Source organism: Pithys albifrons, chromosome 22 (assembly GCF_047495875.1).
Source record: "Pithys albifrons albifrons isolate INPA30051 chromosome 22, PitAlb_v1, whole genome shotgun sequence".
Taxonomy (NCBI): Eukaryota; Metazoa; Chordata; class Aves; order Passeriformes; family Thamnophilidae; genus Pithys; species Pithys albifrons.
The window spans coordinates 5,699,698-5,716,377 of record NC_092479.1 but is presented as its reverse complement, the minus strand read 5'-3'; the positions used below and the strand labels follow the sequence as shown (position 1 = coordinate 5,716,377).

The window sequence follows — 16,680 nt, the reverse complement described above, 5'->3', positions numbered from 1 at the left end:
AGAAAAGGCTTTTCTTGTGGAACCTGTGAATCTGGAGGATGCCAAGTAAAACAATCCAACATCTCCTAAAACTCAGCTTTTCCTGCCTGTGTTACGTGTTTCTTTGCTTGACTCTGTGCATGTGGAAAGGACCAGAACACAGGGGATTTACTGTGCCCCTTGTGTAAAATACCTGCCAGCTGCTCCTTTCCTGGGGCTCTTCATCCAAAGGGAAGGCTTGTTAAATATCTGGACATCATGTACAGCAGAGGACTTGACCCACCATGTGTTCTGAGTATTCTGGAAGGAGAACCAGAAGTGCAGATTGTTTGTTCTCGAGTATTTTTACAGATAACTGTAATTTAACTTATTAATCTAAACAGTTTCTACTTGCACTGTTATTGGTTCTTTTGTTTGCCTGTGTGTTCATTTATTTGTGGACTTTTTAAGAGTGGAAAAGCTCCTATAACTGCTAAGCAGATGGACAAAAAAAAATTAGGATCCCCCAGATCAGATAAAAACATTTTAAGCCCTTAAAGAAGTAAAACTCGATGGAATTCATGAACAAATTACTTTAGCTCTTTGAGTAATCAATTCCAATCACTATTAATAATATAACTTTTCCTTCAAAGAATTACTTTCACCTTATAAAGTCAAAGCTTGAAACCTCCTTAATCTTTAATAAGGCCTGCAACAATTACTACGAGGCAGAGAGGACCTACAAATTGGGAGCCCCATGTGATTATCTCCTTCTCCAACCACCTCTTTGGACGACCATAAATAACAGTAAAATTACCATAAAAATTAATAGTACTACAGTTAAAGAAAATCATTATGTAAAGGTTTATGAATTTTGCAGCCATTAATAGACATAAGTTAATGAGCCATAGGCTTTCCAGAATATGATATCAGATATTTTTCCACCAATGAAACTTTCAGAGTTCCAAATCCTTCAGAGGTCACCAACTTCAAAAACGGAACAGAAAGTTACTGTTTAATACTAATGTGAGTAAAAATGAAACAGAAGTATTAGAGCAAGTATCACCCATGGAATTGGAAGAGTCTAATAGAGCAAGGTCAGGAAATCTACTGTGGGAACAGATTGGAATGAAGAAAGACAAAACTGAAATAACCAAGATGAATAAGATGCAATTTGAACACTCTGTGTATTTTAAATTCAACTTGTACTCATTGTTTTATCATTGAAAAAGTATTGGCAATTAAAAACTTTTGATCCTGGAAGGGAAAGCCTCAAGACTGTTCTATAACAACTGAGATACTTCAAGAATGGCATTTTGAAAAATTATAAATCCATTTGAGGTCCACACTTGAATGCAGGTGGTAAGGATCATACAGAAGTAAACACAAAATGGTTTATATGTCCTAGTTATCTTGTTACACTTTGAATTACAATGACAAAAAAACAGATACCACATCCTAAACATACTTAAACATTCAAATTTTACATGTACATTTCTTATGGTGAAACACAAAAGACAAAAGATAAAAATGGCTTTGCTTTAAAGCAGGAGGAAAAAAACCCAACCCGCCAAAAAACCCACCCTACATGTCCCAGGAGTCAAGTTAAAGATTCAGAAGTCAGGGCTAGGAGGGAAAAGGAAGATAAATAATTTAGCACTAAGCATAACTAAAGCCTGTCAGTCTGCCAGCTTTAAAAGAAATAAAAAGGTTTACAAGGATCCTGAGAGTTTTTACAGAACCTCTGGGGGTTTGAAAAAATAAATCCAGAACAAGAAAAGAGTTCTGAAGTGTTCTGCATAAACAGATTTTAAAGACACTGATTAGACTGTGAGAATAATGGCAGGGAGAGGTTCCTGGAGCTGAGCTCAGGCTGTGTCTTGGTGTGTGCCCTCCTGTGCCACCTCCAGGGTCTCTCCCACCAGGACAGGGCAGGAGGCACCTGCAGGAGACCAGAATGTGGCAGCACCATTTCAACATCAGGGACGAGCCATGTTTGGCACCAATTGCACAGACCAGACGCACAGTTCTTGTTTCACAGTGACACAGAGGCTCGTGCTCAATCCCAGTTCTGAGTGTCTTTGAACTGAGTCATTTCTGGGGTTTGGAGTGTCAGTGTTTGTGGTTTAACAAGGACAGCTAAGAAAATAAAACTCTGAGTAAGCCTTGGCCACTCAGTCTTTCATGGGAGGGGGCAGTGCAGGGGGATGCAAGGGGAAGCTTCACATTTGTTCCTTTAATTTTTGCTTCTCTCATTGCTTTGTGGTGTTTTTTGTTTGTTTGTTTCAAGAAGAATCTACAGTGAGGTCCTTTGAACTGCAGAAACGCAGGAGTTAAACTGCAAAAAATTTTAATTCCATATCATCATCATGTTTTACTTCAAACTAAGATGTAACCTTGTACTTCACTGCTCAGACAATGTTAACTGGAGGAGAATCACGGAAAGGAACCAGGTTCATTTAAGACATAAAGCAATTTTGAATTGCATTGATTACAGTGATCAGTCTATCACTTTAATGTCATCTCAGCTGGCATTTATTAAAAAGACATACATGTGACAACCCATTGATCCTTAACTCTGCAGCTGAGATAAAAAGTCTATTTGCAAAGGAAAATTACTTCTTTAATTAGAAATGGAGTATCATTTTCCCTTTTCTTTGTTAGAACTTCAGCAGCCACGGATCAAATACAGGATGGGAGGGGTTCAGAACCTGCCACTCGCTTGATTTGAAAGTCTTCACAGTTAATCACTCAAAATTGCACAAATGAGCACTTGAGATGGGAAGGAAAACAGGTTTATTCCACCTGTATGAAGGCACTTCCAGCTCACTGCTGCTTGGGAAAGCTGACAAAGGCAGAGCTTGATCTCTTGGTGGACTCTGCCACTGTGTCACTCCTGTGTTACATTGGAGTAAATCAGCAAACAAAGCGTTCCACAGGCTCCCTGCAAGACTCCAGTTTAACTGTGGCTAAACATCCACCTCTCCAAACTGCTGGAAAATAGTCCAGCAAATATTGCCAAAAAATATACTGTAGGAATGGCTGAATCTTGCCAGTCATTTAATGTATGTGGAAAAGATAAATCTCAGTCCCCCAGAAGATGTTCCATGAGCAGATGAAATGGTCAATGTGTGCAGGACTCTGGGAAGGACATTTTGCTCCACACATTCCAGAAGGATCCCTTGTTGGTGAACAGAATGTTGAAGCCAAGTAATTTAATCTGTGGGCCTATAAAATCCTATTTTTAACATTGTTTTCTCTTTGTGCAAATCCAGAGTTACATATTTGGAACATGCTACAGTCCATGCAGTGTCTCTTTAGTTGTAGGGTTGGACAACCTGACCCTCCATAGAGAACTGCCTTCTTTTTATAAACTATATTAATGATTTCCTATCAGTCCCTCTCAGAAATGCAGGGGTATCTCCACACTCTACAGATGTACAAACCTTCTACTCTTCTGTCAGTTGTGTTTTATACTCTACTTGAAAAACATGAAATTCAACAGAGATGAGTTTCATTTTTCTACGTTTCCAGGACAAAAATCACAAACCAATAGTAACTACACAAGTAAATCTCCACATTCTTGTGGATGGAGACATTTAATATGAAGTGGAATTAATTCTGGATAATTAACTCATATTCCATTTCACCCATCAATTAAAATCAGGAAAAACCAATGCACTGCTTATTTCTTAGCTGAGTACAGAGTCTGTATGGTGAAAAATGTCCACACTAAATGGTTATTTACAACAAAGGTCTTCAGATTCTTCAGATTCTTTTGTGCAGTATGTAACCTTTCAGATCTGCCTAAATTGCTTCCTACAAATAAACTAACAGTAACTTACCATCTAATCATAAAAATAACTTAATTGGATTGCTATTGGATATTTAATTGGCTTCACAATGTTGGTGCTGTATCTGCCTATAAAACTTCAGATAATATTGGCTTAATTCATCTGAGTAAACTATCAATTCCCTTACAACAATAGACAAAAATCTGCATTTCTGTGTTAACTCTCCCCTGGGCACAGATTAAAACTTTCAGGTGGCAGATCTTTATTTTGCTATAAACTCTCCAAATACTTTATAAGTATGAAAAAGTTTCTGTTCAGGAGAGTGGAATGACTTGAGTGATTTTTATATTCTTAGTTGATGAAAGGTAAATTATTCTCAGGAGCCTGGGACCAGAAACCAAGAGCCTGAGCACCCAGAGCTGCTCTGAACACAGGGCATGGTTGTGCACAGAAAGAATGGCTTAATGTGAAAAACTCCTGGCTGGAATTCATCTGCTCCCATTCCAGAGCCTTGTGTGGGATGATGCAAATATAATCTAATAATATCAGGATCAAAGATGAGTGGAATAAAACTTCCAATTTTAGATGCTCTTTATCTGCAGGTGTGAATGTATAATGAATCCTCACCACTGGCTCCCTGTTATAAATCCAATGATTTTGTACTCCATGACAGCAGTTTCTACAATTTTCTTTTGGCACAACCTGCCTGGAGGATACGGCAGAGCCGCGGGGTGCCAGAGCGCTGCTCTCAATGATCTGCTTTGCAAGACAGCTCCCAAGTGTGACCCTGATGAAGCTTATCAGCCTCTTGGAGGGGAATAAACATGAAGGGAAGAACCCACGTATCGCTTGCTCAAGTGCTGTTTCTTTTACATCCTCCTGCACATCCATGCCAAGGGATCCATCCCAATATTCGGAGCATTTTAAGCTCAGGTTAAACAGAAGACCATTATTGGGTAGGATAGAATTGCACCAGGGCTATTTTTGAATCCTGCTGTCTCAGACAAATGTAATGAATCAGTTGATGTCACCTCAATTACACTGTTAGCTCTAATCAAGGGAATTGCTCTTCCCATCCATTCCTTGTATGGAACTCTCTGAATTAGATGGCAGATTTTCCAGTGGACGAATCCACCCTCTGGCAGATTACAAGGGTCAGGATTGAGAGAATAAGGCTGGGTGACTCAATTTTAATTGAATATCAGATCATTTTAACTGTTCAGGAGGCATTTCACTGCAATTCATAGTGATGGTTCAGTGTTTAATTGGGAAGAAGTGTTTATGTGTAAAAGGGACACCACACCCAGGCAGGGAATCATTAGACATCTTCAAAAACACTGCCTGGAATTAAGATAGATTCCAGTTGCAACACAAATTTCCAAAGGCTTCCAGTTTTTTCATCTTAGCATGACATTCCTTGCTGCAAACACCAAGAGCTGGTCGATGAGGATGAGCTGAATGCCTTGAGAAAGGTTCCCGAGTACACATGGACAAGTGAGCATGGAAAGAGTTTGTTCCCTCCTCCTCTCTTGGTCTAGGAACCCTTCCATATGCTGTGTTCTATTTATTATTTCTGCATTGCATCAGGAGGGAAATATTCTCACTGAGCCACAGGGATTAAAGACTGAAGCTCTAGAGAAGTCGGATCACATCCGTCATATCCAGCTGTTTTCAATTCCAACACCTCACACCTGCTTTTATTTATTATTCCTGGGCTAGACAAGACAGGGCTCATTTTTCAGTCTCTACAAGCTTTCCTAGGACAGACACAAATCAATCTATTCCTTCCCCTTCTGCCTCTGCAAGAGAACATTAAAGCCAAGTCCTGTCATGGTGAGGAACTGACCCACAGGATCTGCTCACGCCCGAGGCTGGACAGCTCCCTCTCCTCTCCCAGCACGGGGACAACATCCCAAATGGACAGAAACACCATCAGTTACAAACTCTGTGTTAGCACAGACTCTTAACCTCATTTACTGCCACAGATTTCAACTGCCTTGTCTTCACTTACATTGGAAAGGGACTCCAGAGGTTCAGGGGGTGTTAAATGCACAAACTGATTCATGCAAGACTTTGAGCAGCAGGTTCCCCACTCACTTCCAGCATCCATTCCAGGGAGCCTGTTTTTGCTGGCAATCCACCTGAATTGCTTTCCTGCTCCCTGTCAGGAGATCACACTGCCTGAGCATTTACTTGTCCTTTTTTTATTGAGTAATTTTTCCAGACAGGGACTGAAAAGCCATTTCTTGTGCAACCCTCTCTCGTGCCACAGGCCAGTCTTACATTAGGAACTCCTAATTAACTGTACTTAACCTACCAAACCTCCTTGTACTACTGAACAATCATTTCTGCAAGTGCAGTGGTTCCTCCCCCACCCCTGGCACACCGTTTGATGGAGCAAACTTGTGTCTTGTTTGCAATTCACTGACCTCATTTTTGAATCAGCCAAGTGCACAGAAAGTCTTCTCACACCAAATGAAATAGGCCCCCTAAGTTCATCAAACATTTTGAATTCTTGCATGAAATTTAGCACTGAAACACAGTGTCTTATCATCTGCAATTAAACACACGAGGAGATGGTGAATGCACTTGCTTTAAAAGGCAACTCTGCCACATTACTCTTTAAAGAATCAAGGACGCTCCATAACAAGAACAACTGTCAGTCTGAATTCAAACCCAGAGCGATTCACTAAAATTTGGACAGCATGAATGGAGCACACCTAGAGCTGCCACAACACTGCTGTGCTGTGAATCTCCCCAGTTTGGGGAAGAGGAATGCACACATCAAGGCAATTGCCCATGATACAATGTTAAAAAAAATAGCTTGTACGTTTTGCAGTAGCATCAAGTCTCTATTCAAGTGTAAAAAAATTAATTGACTCCATCTGTATTGGCCTAATGACTGATTAAATGACTAATCACGGAAGTCTTAATTAAAATCATTTTTCTGTACAGAAGAGGATGGAGGGAGGAAGGCAATCATTAATGTGTTCTAATGTATGTCACATTCCATTTGTGCCTTTTACTAACAGCCATCAGATGAGTAATTACTCACAAGGTCATCCTGTAAACTTTGTGCTCACATCCCACTGATTGGAGCAGCCTTGGCCAGGCTCTGCTTCTTCCAGTCACAAGGCAGGTAATTAATGTTGCTCAGCATAAATAATACAGGGAGCTGACATTCCCTCTTCCAACCCAGAGCCACACAGCACTTCCACACCCCCCAGCCAGCCCACCCTGCTCAGCCATTCCCTGTTCTCCGTGGACTGACAGGGATTTCCATCACGGTGAAATTCCGGAATATGCCAAGAATTTTTCCCGCATGAATAAAATGAGCAGGCCTTTAAAAGAATCCTTTTTAAGTAAAGCAGGACAGCAGTGGGACACTTATTTTAAGTTTTATTTGCCAGCCACCTGACAACCCTGATGCATAGTGACCTCTGCTATGGAAAAACAACAAGCTGCTTCCACCTCAACAGCTGAGACGAAGCTATTTAAAACAATGCACTAAAATGTGCAATGGAATAAAAAAGTGTGTCTTGAGGTTAGAGAAACCAGCTTTGCACTGGCATGTAACTCACATATGGCACCTACACTTTTTGATGAAACATTGCATGTGAAATATTAAGGTCCAAAGTACAAACTGGAACACAAAATATTTTGTGTGCTGACTGCTGTCCTGAAATTCTAGAAATGCTCATTCGCAGCCACAGCAAGTCTGCATGTCATTAGCTGCAAAAACTCTGCATGTCCCAGAGGACAATGTACTATCATACATAAAACAAGGCTTTTTATAAAACTAAAATCTCATGTTTTAATGGAGGAAAAAAGAAGTTGGTACAGCCCTGACATATATCAACAAATGTCCAACTGTACAACTTCCCATTTCTTCAAAATCCTGAATTCAAATGTGCAGCTCTGGAACGAGCTGCAGTTGCACAATTAGGGGCCAAGTAAGTTCCAATTTTCCAAAATAATGAAATCAACTTTTAGTACTGACTTAGTTCCTTCAGTTACTGGTTTTCCTAACCAGAAGTATTCTGAGCAACAATCCTGAAAAGGAAGATCTCTGCAGTGACACTGAAAATTAACATCCTCCTGTATTATCCTGCTTTAAAGAGTTCCCAGCTGACTAAAAATAGAGCTCAGAATATGGAGGGAAAAGTTAAAGGGACAAAAAACCTGAAAAGAATCTGAAGTCATTACATGACTCTGTAATGTCCATTTTGCCCTTCTGGCATCATTAAGTACTGCCCTGTCTAAACCACTCAAAGTCACAGAACAATGTATGTAAAACTACATCAACCAGCTCCATCCACATTTCAAGGAAATACAGATTTCAACTATTCTGAATTAATCATAACACAATCCTGACCCTACTTACCACATAACAGAAGAAAACAAAAATATGTGACAACAAATCTCTGCTTGCCATAACTGTCAGTGTCACATATGAAAGAAGTTCATTTTACTAATAAAGGAAATGGAATTGAGTGATAGATTTAAAATTAAATTCAGCTCTTCTATAAATGTCATTCAGAGTTTTAAGGTGGCTCTCAAGGCTTGAAACCAGCACTGAGACTCAAACGTGCCACTCTCTGGGCTTCTGGGGAATTAATGAAGTTTAGTTTCATCTTCATTTGAAGACACATACATTTAAAACAACCACAAAATCCATCACCAGCACACCAGAACACTCCAAAATAAACAACATACAGATGGCACAGTAAATCTTTCAAAACCTGAAGATATTTTTATGGAATAATTCAACACAATCTGCACTACTCTGCTAATGCAAATGAAAACTTGCACAACTACCTAAATTACAGGGTGGTGTGCCATTCTTAATCTTCTCAGAAATGTAGGAGTTCCTGTTTCAATCATTTCTATTGTTTGAAATACACACTGTGATGATGGAGCCACTGCAGGCAGGGACTGATTCTGGGAGAAGCTAATTAATAACTCAGTGTGTGACTTGTTGTGGGTTGGAAGGAATCAGGAGGTAGAGGTGAGGATCCACGTGTGAGACACCTGCAAGGACATTAAGTGACCTGTCTGAAACTCAGAATTGTGCTTTTTCTGCATACATTGATTATTTTGGTCTTCAATTGTATAAAATATAGAAAAGTCAAGTATTTCAAGTGGCTGAACAGGCAGATCCCCTGCTCAGCACACAGGGACACAACCTCCACATCACAGTGTGAAAGTGCATCTGAAAGTCATGACCTGGATGAAAAATGGATTTTTTTGTATTTCTTCAAGTACTAAAACAAATACTAAAGTATCTTATGCCCAAAGACAGACAACAGACAAGGGTGACTTATATGAAGGCACCTCCAGCTGTTCTAGGTCCATAAACCTGGGAATTTGCAACACTTTAGGCCACTTAATGGTATAAGGCAAAATAGGTTCAGAAGGGTCAGAATGCAGCCACGTGAAGGCATTCAAGTTAAAAATTCAATAGTCTACACTAAGTTGCCTGGTATTACTGCACAAAGGAGGGGCATAGTTGCTGCATGTGGTAAATAAAGCTCTTTGGATGTGCTTTAACTAGTTCATAAATCACAAAATGGGTTGGGTTGGAAGGGATCTTAAAGACCATCCAGTTCAGGGACACCTTTCAGTAGACCAGGTTCCACATCTCTGATTCCTGTGAGCAGCCAGTGCACATTGTCCTGCCTATTGTGACCTAAACATGACTTCTCATACAGGCTGAAGGTGAGAAAACATCTTGCTTGCTGCAGAGAAACTTCTGCACCGCAGTGGGACGAACACGATCAGCCACTGATCTGTTCAGGGCAGCGAGTCCCACCACCAGCATTTGATGCTTTGCTGTTGGCTGAACCAGTTACAAAGGTGGAGAATTACTCATCAGGGCAGACCTGCTCCAGGCAGTATTTTAAGAGCCTGTAACTGTTGTACAGCAAAGAAATCAAAGCAAACACCGAAAAAGTTACCAGTAAGAGGCTGTAGTAAAAGTCACTTTCATCACAACTCAAATAATGGGGAAGTTACACAATACCTTGCTCTGAACTGCTGCACCTCCCATCCACAGCAGAGGATTCTACCTCCCTGCTCACTTTGTCAGCTAAGAAATGTAAATGAGCTCTGCCCTATTCTTCTGTTTGTTTTGTACAGTGAGCACAATTTCTGCCTCAACGTCCAACTATATTTCCATCCTCTTTGTGCCACACAAACCTCATTTACCAGTCATTCTTCTCCATATGAAGAGATCTATAATGAGGAGTCTTTCTGCCATTGCCCTGCTCCTCTGAGTCAGGAGTTTTCATTTCCCCCTAACACTTGCTGCTGTAGCTGCAGTTTCATTGACTGCCATCTCCCACCACAGCCTTGCTGGGAGCACATCTGTGGCTGGGGCAGGGAAGGAGTCGGGATTGCTCTCGAAGCTGCTCAGCAATTAAACAGTTACAAGAAGCCAGAGACTTTATTTACTGTGCTCTCAGATGGCACTTACAAAAAGGAAGGTTTATTCATTCTACTTGAAATGATAGCTTAGTCTTGTTAGTTTATCCAGTCAGTTAATTTTTCCCTATCAAACAGAAAAATGTAACACTGGTGTTGTCTTCAAACAGTGAAGGCACATCAATCATGCACTGAAAATCTACAGCTGGGGGTAACTTCTGGTCCATTAACACCACAAAGGGTCATAATATACTTTCAACACCTAATTCCACCCCAGACTTTCAGTAAACTCAAACTGGTGGGTTTTGTTGGAGGTGTTTTATTTTTCCAGAGAGAGGGGATTTTCTGTGCTTGAATAAACAGTAACTTTTACATTGCCATAGTTCAACCCACCATTGCAAAACTTGACTAACACAGTAAGCAGGAAAGTTTTTCCTCTCTAGGTAATTATTTTCTTTTTAACTATCTACATCCTATAAAATGTAATTATGGAGGTTTGTTTAAACACACTGGTTTCCCAGTGGCAAAGTTAGATGTAAGGGCAAGGTTAGGTGGAGCTACTCTAATGTCATCAGGGCAGACTGCAAAACTTGGCTGGAAAAGTTTTCCTACCTGAAGAACCAGGTAAAGTAGATCTGATGGCAATTCCAAAGGTGTAGTGAAACACCATCCCCCACCCTTCATTTGAAAGAGAGGAAAAAAGCTCTAATGAAACAAGAAAAGCAATTTTAAAAGCTACCTAAACACCAAAACCCCAACACCAACCGCTCTCCAAAGTGAAGGACTGAAAAACATTCTTGCAAGCACAAGCGCAGGTAATAAGGAAATAAAAGGTATGTTGGCATAAAATGTGAAGGGCAGTGTGACACTCCAGGGGTCAGGTAACCAAAACCCAGCCCTTTGTCCAGGAGGGGCAGCCCAGCTGGGCCAGAACCTGCTTTGGGCAGAGCAGCCTCCAGCTGAGCAGAGCAACCCTGGTTCACACATACCTGCTGCCTTCCATCTTCTCCTGCGAGACTGTCATCTTCTCAGCTTTCTCAGCAGATCTCCTGCCACTTGGCTTTTTGCCTCCTTTCTGCAGGGAGAAGAGGAAAAAAAAGTATTTCTCTAGTGCTTCGGGGAAGTGCCAAAAACTGGTGTAATTTATGATGTGCTAGTGTTTTCCTTTGCATTTGTAACCTAAGAACAAATGCAAAATCATCAGCACTTGACTGTGCTGGGGTTTGATTTACATATATTAAGATTCTCTCATGATTTCCTATTATTTATTTCTGTAAGCAAAATTGGATCCTGGTCACTAAACTATCAGCATCCCCTGCAGTGAAAAGACAAAAGCCAGAATGTATAACTCAACAGTCAAAAGAATTTGAAACCAGAAGCTGGAACAAATTGTCTGATCTGAAACTCTCATCTGCTCTTCCTTTTTGGAACATTCTTACAGGGAGTGAAGCAAATAGTTATCTTTAAATAGCAAATAGTTATCTATACCTGAACTCTGGGAATGGGCACATCTTCCTTTCTCAGTTCCAAAAATAGGATCCAGGCTTTTCCCCGGAATTTTCCCAATACAGCTTCAGTTTGTAGAACAGGTTATTTTTTGGATTATTTCCTGGAATTAAATGCCTACACCATTGTTTTCCTCATTTTAGTGTATTATATCCATGCAAATACAGTACTTTAATTAAGGTTGGCATAGATAGAAGTTTAACAGATTTTACTTCTTTTGCTTTCCTGAAATCTCTTCAGGATCCCACAGTACTGCAAAGCCTGAGGAATTCTGTTGACAGCAAAATTGGGGTGGTTTTTTTTCCCCTCTTCCCGCTGAGGTGTAACAGAACTGATTCCACCTTGTATGGTGAACAAGTGAACAAGTGCAGAACACCAGGACCCCTCGTGATGAGTTCACATCAGTCCAGCCTGCAGGACCCCACATGGCACCATCAGTATCTTCTGTCCCCTCTGAGACCTGCATGTTCTCAGTAGGTGCAAATCTGCAGGAGCATTTCCCCACACCAACCAGGAGCCAGGGGAATATTTGGGCATTTCCCATCCTGTGTTGGAAAGCTGTTGTTTGATGGGAATCCTTAATGATCCTGTTTGGCTCAACATTTGTGGGGTGAAGAGTGAAAAGAAGGGTCGTGTTCTCCCTGCAATGCTTTACCCTACCTGGAGACTAAGGACTTTCCAGCTGGGAATGCTGCAGTTCTCTCCACAGGGCTGTAACTTTATCATTATAGGGTGTGATAAAAGTTAAGTCTTTGCCTCTGCAAGGACATTAAATAACATCTTTCTCTCCATTAGCTTTTGCTGTAGTAGCAGTATTTATTCTCTGGGCAATGAGTGAGAACCACACTCCTTCCAGAATAACTCCAGGTTCTTAATGCACCAGCAGTTTCAGAAAGGTTCCTGTGTCACTAAATTTAATGTGGTTTTAATATTATTATACTGTTAATTGGTAGCACTTGTGCCACACAGTTTCAAAGGAAATGTTTAAGAGCCTCTTAAACATCAGTGAAGTCCTGCATTTGGATAATCCATTTATTAAAAGAATTCTTCATGCCAATCTTTAGCTGGAATAATCTCAAAATAAGCAGCTGTTCAAAGAAAGGTGTTTGAAATCAATGGTTCCAAGGTTCCTGAAAGGATTTCCCATCAGGCATCTCAAATTTACACACCTACAGTGATACTTCTGTGGCCCCACATGGCTGGTAACACAGCACAGGGAGCAAATGGGACAGTCTTGGGCCAGGCATTGAAATAAATTCCAGTTTCACATGCTTTTGAGTGAAGCTAAAGCACCTAAATCACAGATTCACTCCTTAAATACCCCCTTCATGTTAATTTTAATTACAACAATTACTACTACCAGCAAGACAGAGCTCGTGTGCCACCTCAGAGGGCTGAGTGCCAGCAGAGCGACTCCTGCCATAACAGCCCTTCAGGATAGGGCAGCTTGACCTCTCTGCGAGTGAAATACCAATTAATTATCTTTTTACAGCCAATTCAATTACAGCACACTAATCACTTGTGTAGGACATCAAGCCAGAAGTTGGGGGAGGGTGGGGGAAGGAAGGGAAAAGCACTGGCAGGGAGGAACCCTGGGTCAGGCTGATGGGGCAGTGGCCCCACAGATAGAGATGTTTGTTAACATCACACAGGGAGTTCTCAGCTGGTTGTAGCAGGAGAAATGCTGCAATATCATCCTCATTTCGCTCAAGTTTTTTAAAAATAAGGAGTTATTGGTCCTAAGGGGTAATAGACATTTCATTTAAAGGTGACCAGACACACTGCATTAGTCTTTAATGCTGGAGTCAATTCACCAAAGAGCTTTGTTCATTAAGGGGGGGAAAAAAGGAGATAAAAGATGATCTATTCAGCAGAAAGCAAAATATATTTAATTTTTGTTAAATGAACTCGTGTTAACTCAAGTTACAGAGGACTGTTTCACTACTGGGCTGATGCCAAAGAAAATTATCAAGTGTGATATATCCCAATAATGCACTCAGCAGAACAGTGGAATGGAAGCAAACATGGTTTAGTTTATGACCCCATTAGCATTTCTGCAGAGGCCAAACTTCTGGGAGCACAAATAAACACATCAGTATGTGCAAAAGTGGGTGTGCAAACAAACCCCAAACCTGACTGGAGTTCATTTAGAGCTTTGGAAAATAAAATGGGGAGGTGGGTGTCAGTCCCTTTCCCCAGGTAAGAAGGGACAGGATGAGAGGAAATGGCCTCGAGTTGTGCCAGGGGAGGGGGTGAAAACTTAGGAAAAACTTCTTGGGACTGCCCAGGGAAGTGGTGGGGTCACCACCCCTTTTGAAGTGTTCCAAAAACATGTGGATGTGGCACTTGAGGACATGCTTTGGTGGTGACCAGAGGGGTGGTGCTGGTTGGTGCCTGGATTTGATGATTTTGGATTCTGTGATTTTTCACTACAGTCACTGCCTATGAACTGTAGGAACAGCTTTTGATACAATCCTTGGAAATTCAAACTGAATTCAACTGGTTTTAATTGAAAAAAAAAATCAGCTTACAGTGGAGAATGTAAGAATCTTCTATTTTTGACCCTAAATCTCCCTTTTTTTCTCCATATAGTAATTTCAGTTCACCAAAGATTTTTCTTGGGAGAATGACTCTCATCCATATTAAAGCATTGTGTGGAATCAAAGACTTCACACAGGGGGAGGGTTCATCAAACCCACTAAAATTATAATCATTTAATAAATGTAATGACTGCTCTGTATTTAAAATATTTTCCCAGGCAGCACTTTAGCATATTGTGTATTCCAAACAAAGTGCTGTTGCATAATCATTTACTCTGCCCCACGTAGATATTCCAAAGAATATAACGAAGATTCTAGTAAAGGAAAGAACACAAAGTTTTTTTAGGGATAGAAAACACACCCACATGTCCAGTAAGACCATAGGACAGTTTAGTTGCAGTTCAGGTTACCCACAATGTGCTGAGGTGTTTAAAGGACCAGCAGTGCTGTGGTCTCAGCCTGAGGAAAGCTGGGCTGGAAGGAAGCAAAATGTCCAGTATCACTCAGAGGATCTCAAACCCTCCTCTTCCCTCCATTCCCATGTCATATCCACTGGATTATGATGTGCCACCAAAAAACCTTCAGGAACCACCAGACAAGAATTCCTACAAACATCCAAGCCCAAAGGGACTTTTAAAAACTACACAATAACTCTTGAATTAGAATCTTCCCAGTAAAGAGTGATTTAAACCATGAGTATGGAAAACCCTCTTAGAAATGAGAGGAGAAATTCTCTCATTTCTTTTCTTTATTGCAAGTGTGATATAAGGTTGTCTTCAGATACTGGGTTTGTTTTTTATCAAGTGTCCTCCAATGCAGTTTGAAAAGGATTGTCTGAGCCCTCCATGCTGCACCAGAGACAATTCCAGAGCTGCAATTACCAGCACCTGCACTGCATTCACTGCACTGACATTCCCAGGGGGCTGGGGCAGATTCCCCACTGACAACAATTAGCATCAAAATGTTCCCCAGTGCAAAGCTGTGGGTGGGAATTACAAAAGGTTAACAGACTAAATATAAAAATCTTTTTGAATATAAAATCAATGCGCTTTGTTACTGAAATCTGGGTACTGTAATTTAACCAAAATAGGGATTAGAGTCCCTGGCAATCTTCCATGTGTGTGAGCTGGGCTATTCTTTAAGCAAAATGCTAAGCAGCCAATCAGAAAGTTTAAAACAAAACAATCCAAAGGCCCAAAGGAAAGCATTCTATACCTTTTTCTTTTTTAATTTTCTAAGCACCAAAAGGAACACCACACCTATCAGGGTTCACAATGATTCTGTTATATGGGCAGACTCAAAATCTCAAATTATTTTATTGCATGATTCAAAGAGGGACATATTTAGAGTGGTCAAAATCAGTCAGATGTTCCTGTACTAAACTGAACCCTCATAACACACAGTTTCCTCCAAAGGTCATTACTACCTCACAATATCTGTATTTTCAGAAGAGACTTCTTATTCTGTGTAGCTACCAGGGAAAAAAATTTATATACATATAAAAAATTAAACATTTTATGTTTTTTATAATGCCTGGGACCAGAGCTTTGCTTTTTTTAGACTATAGTTACAAGCAGAACAGATAAAAAAATCTGGTCATTAAATATACTAGATTGGAACACTGAATTTGATGAGAATATGGAATTGTAACAGACATCAGCCAGAAGGATCTTTAGTAAAAACACACCCTTGATAAACTTATCTAGGTTGTCCTTTGTGGTTTTGGTTGAGAAGATAAGTGGTCACACAGGCACTTTGGATCTAGATAAACTCAAAGCAAGAGCTTTGACATGAAACCTTAATTCCTTTTACCACCCAATAATTCATCTCTTTAATAAAATAATTAACAAGTCCCAGAATAACATAATTACCTGGGAAACATATCCTGGGCTTTGGAGGCTGCAGAAAAGCCAAGCTGATAAGAGACTTGTCGAGTGAGAGTGACTCCAAATTGGTGCCTCGTTACCTGAGCTAAGGAGGCTGTGCCTGACCCAGTTCCTGCCCGGTGGGAGCAGCAGCAGCTGAGCCCTCAGCACTGACACCCCAGCACAGCCCCAGGGTTCCAGCTGCTACCCCAGCAGACACTCTAATGACACATTGATGATCTCTGTGCTGGGAGCTGAGCTTACAGGTGTGTGTTAGAGATGGGAGAGGACAATGTGACAGACTCATGTAGCCACTATTCCAGCTCAGGGCTGCAAGAGGCTTCCAAAGTTACTGCCTTTTAGCTGCAGTTCTGTAGGGCTTCCAGGGGGTAACAGGTGTCTGAGAGGTAAAATCCCATCTGGAGTCACTCTGATGTTTTACAAGGCCCAGCATATACACAGATGTCTGTATATCCACATTTCATATGTGTGTGGTGCACTCACCTGTCAGCCATAGGATCATCATTATTAAGGATTTCAGAAGTTCAGGTAGAAGAAAGAATAAATCCTCTGCACAGACAGACATTACCAAGG

At 40.8% G+C, this 16,680-nt stretch overlaps 1 long non-coding RNA gene across 1 annotated transcript; it reads right to left on the bottom strand.

Annotated features, from left to right (window-relative positions):
• Nucleotides 1–218: 218 nt before the first annotated feature.
• On the bottom strand, nucleotides 219–16,173 carry LOC139682032 (uncharacterized). The gene is made up of 3 exons (XR_011699588.1): nucleotides 16,093–16,173; nucleotides 11,165–11,250; nucleotides 219–279 (listed from the first exon to the last, which is right to left on the bottom strand). It is a non-coding gene; the product is annotated as an uncharacterized lncRNA (long non-coding RNA).
• Nucleotides 16,174–16,680: the final 507 nt, after the last annotated feature.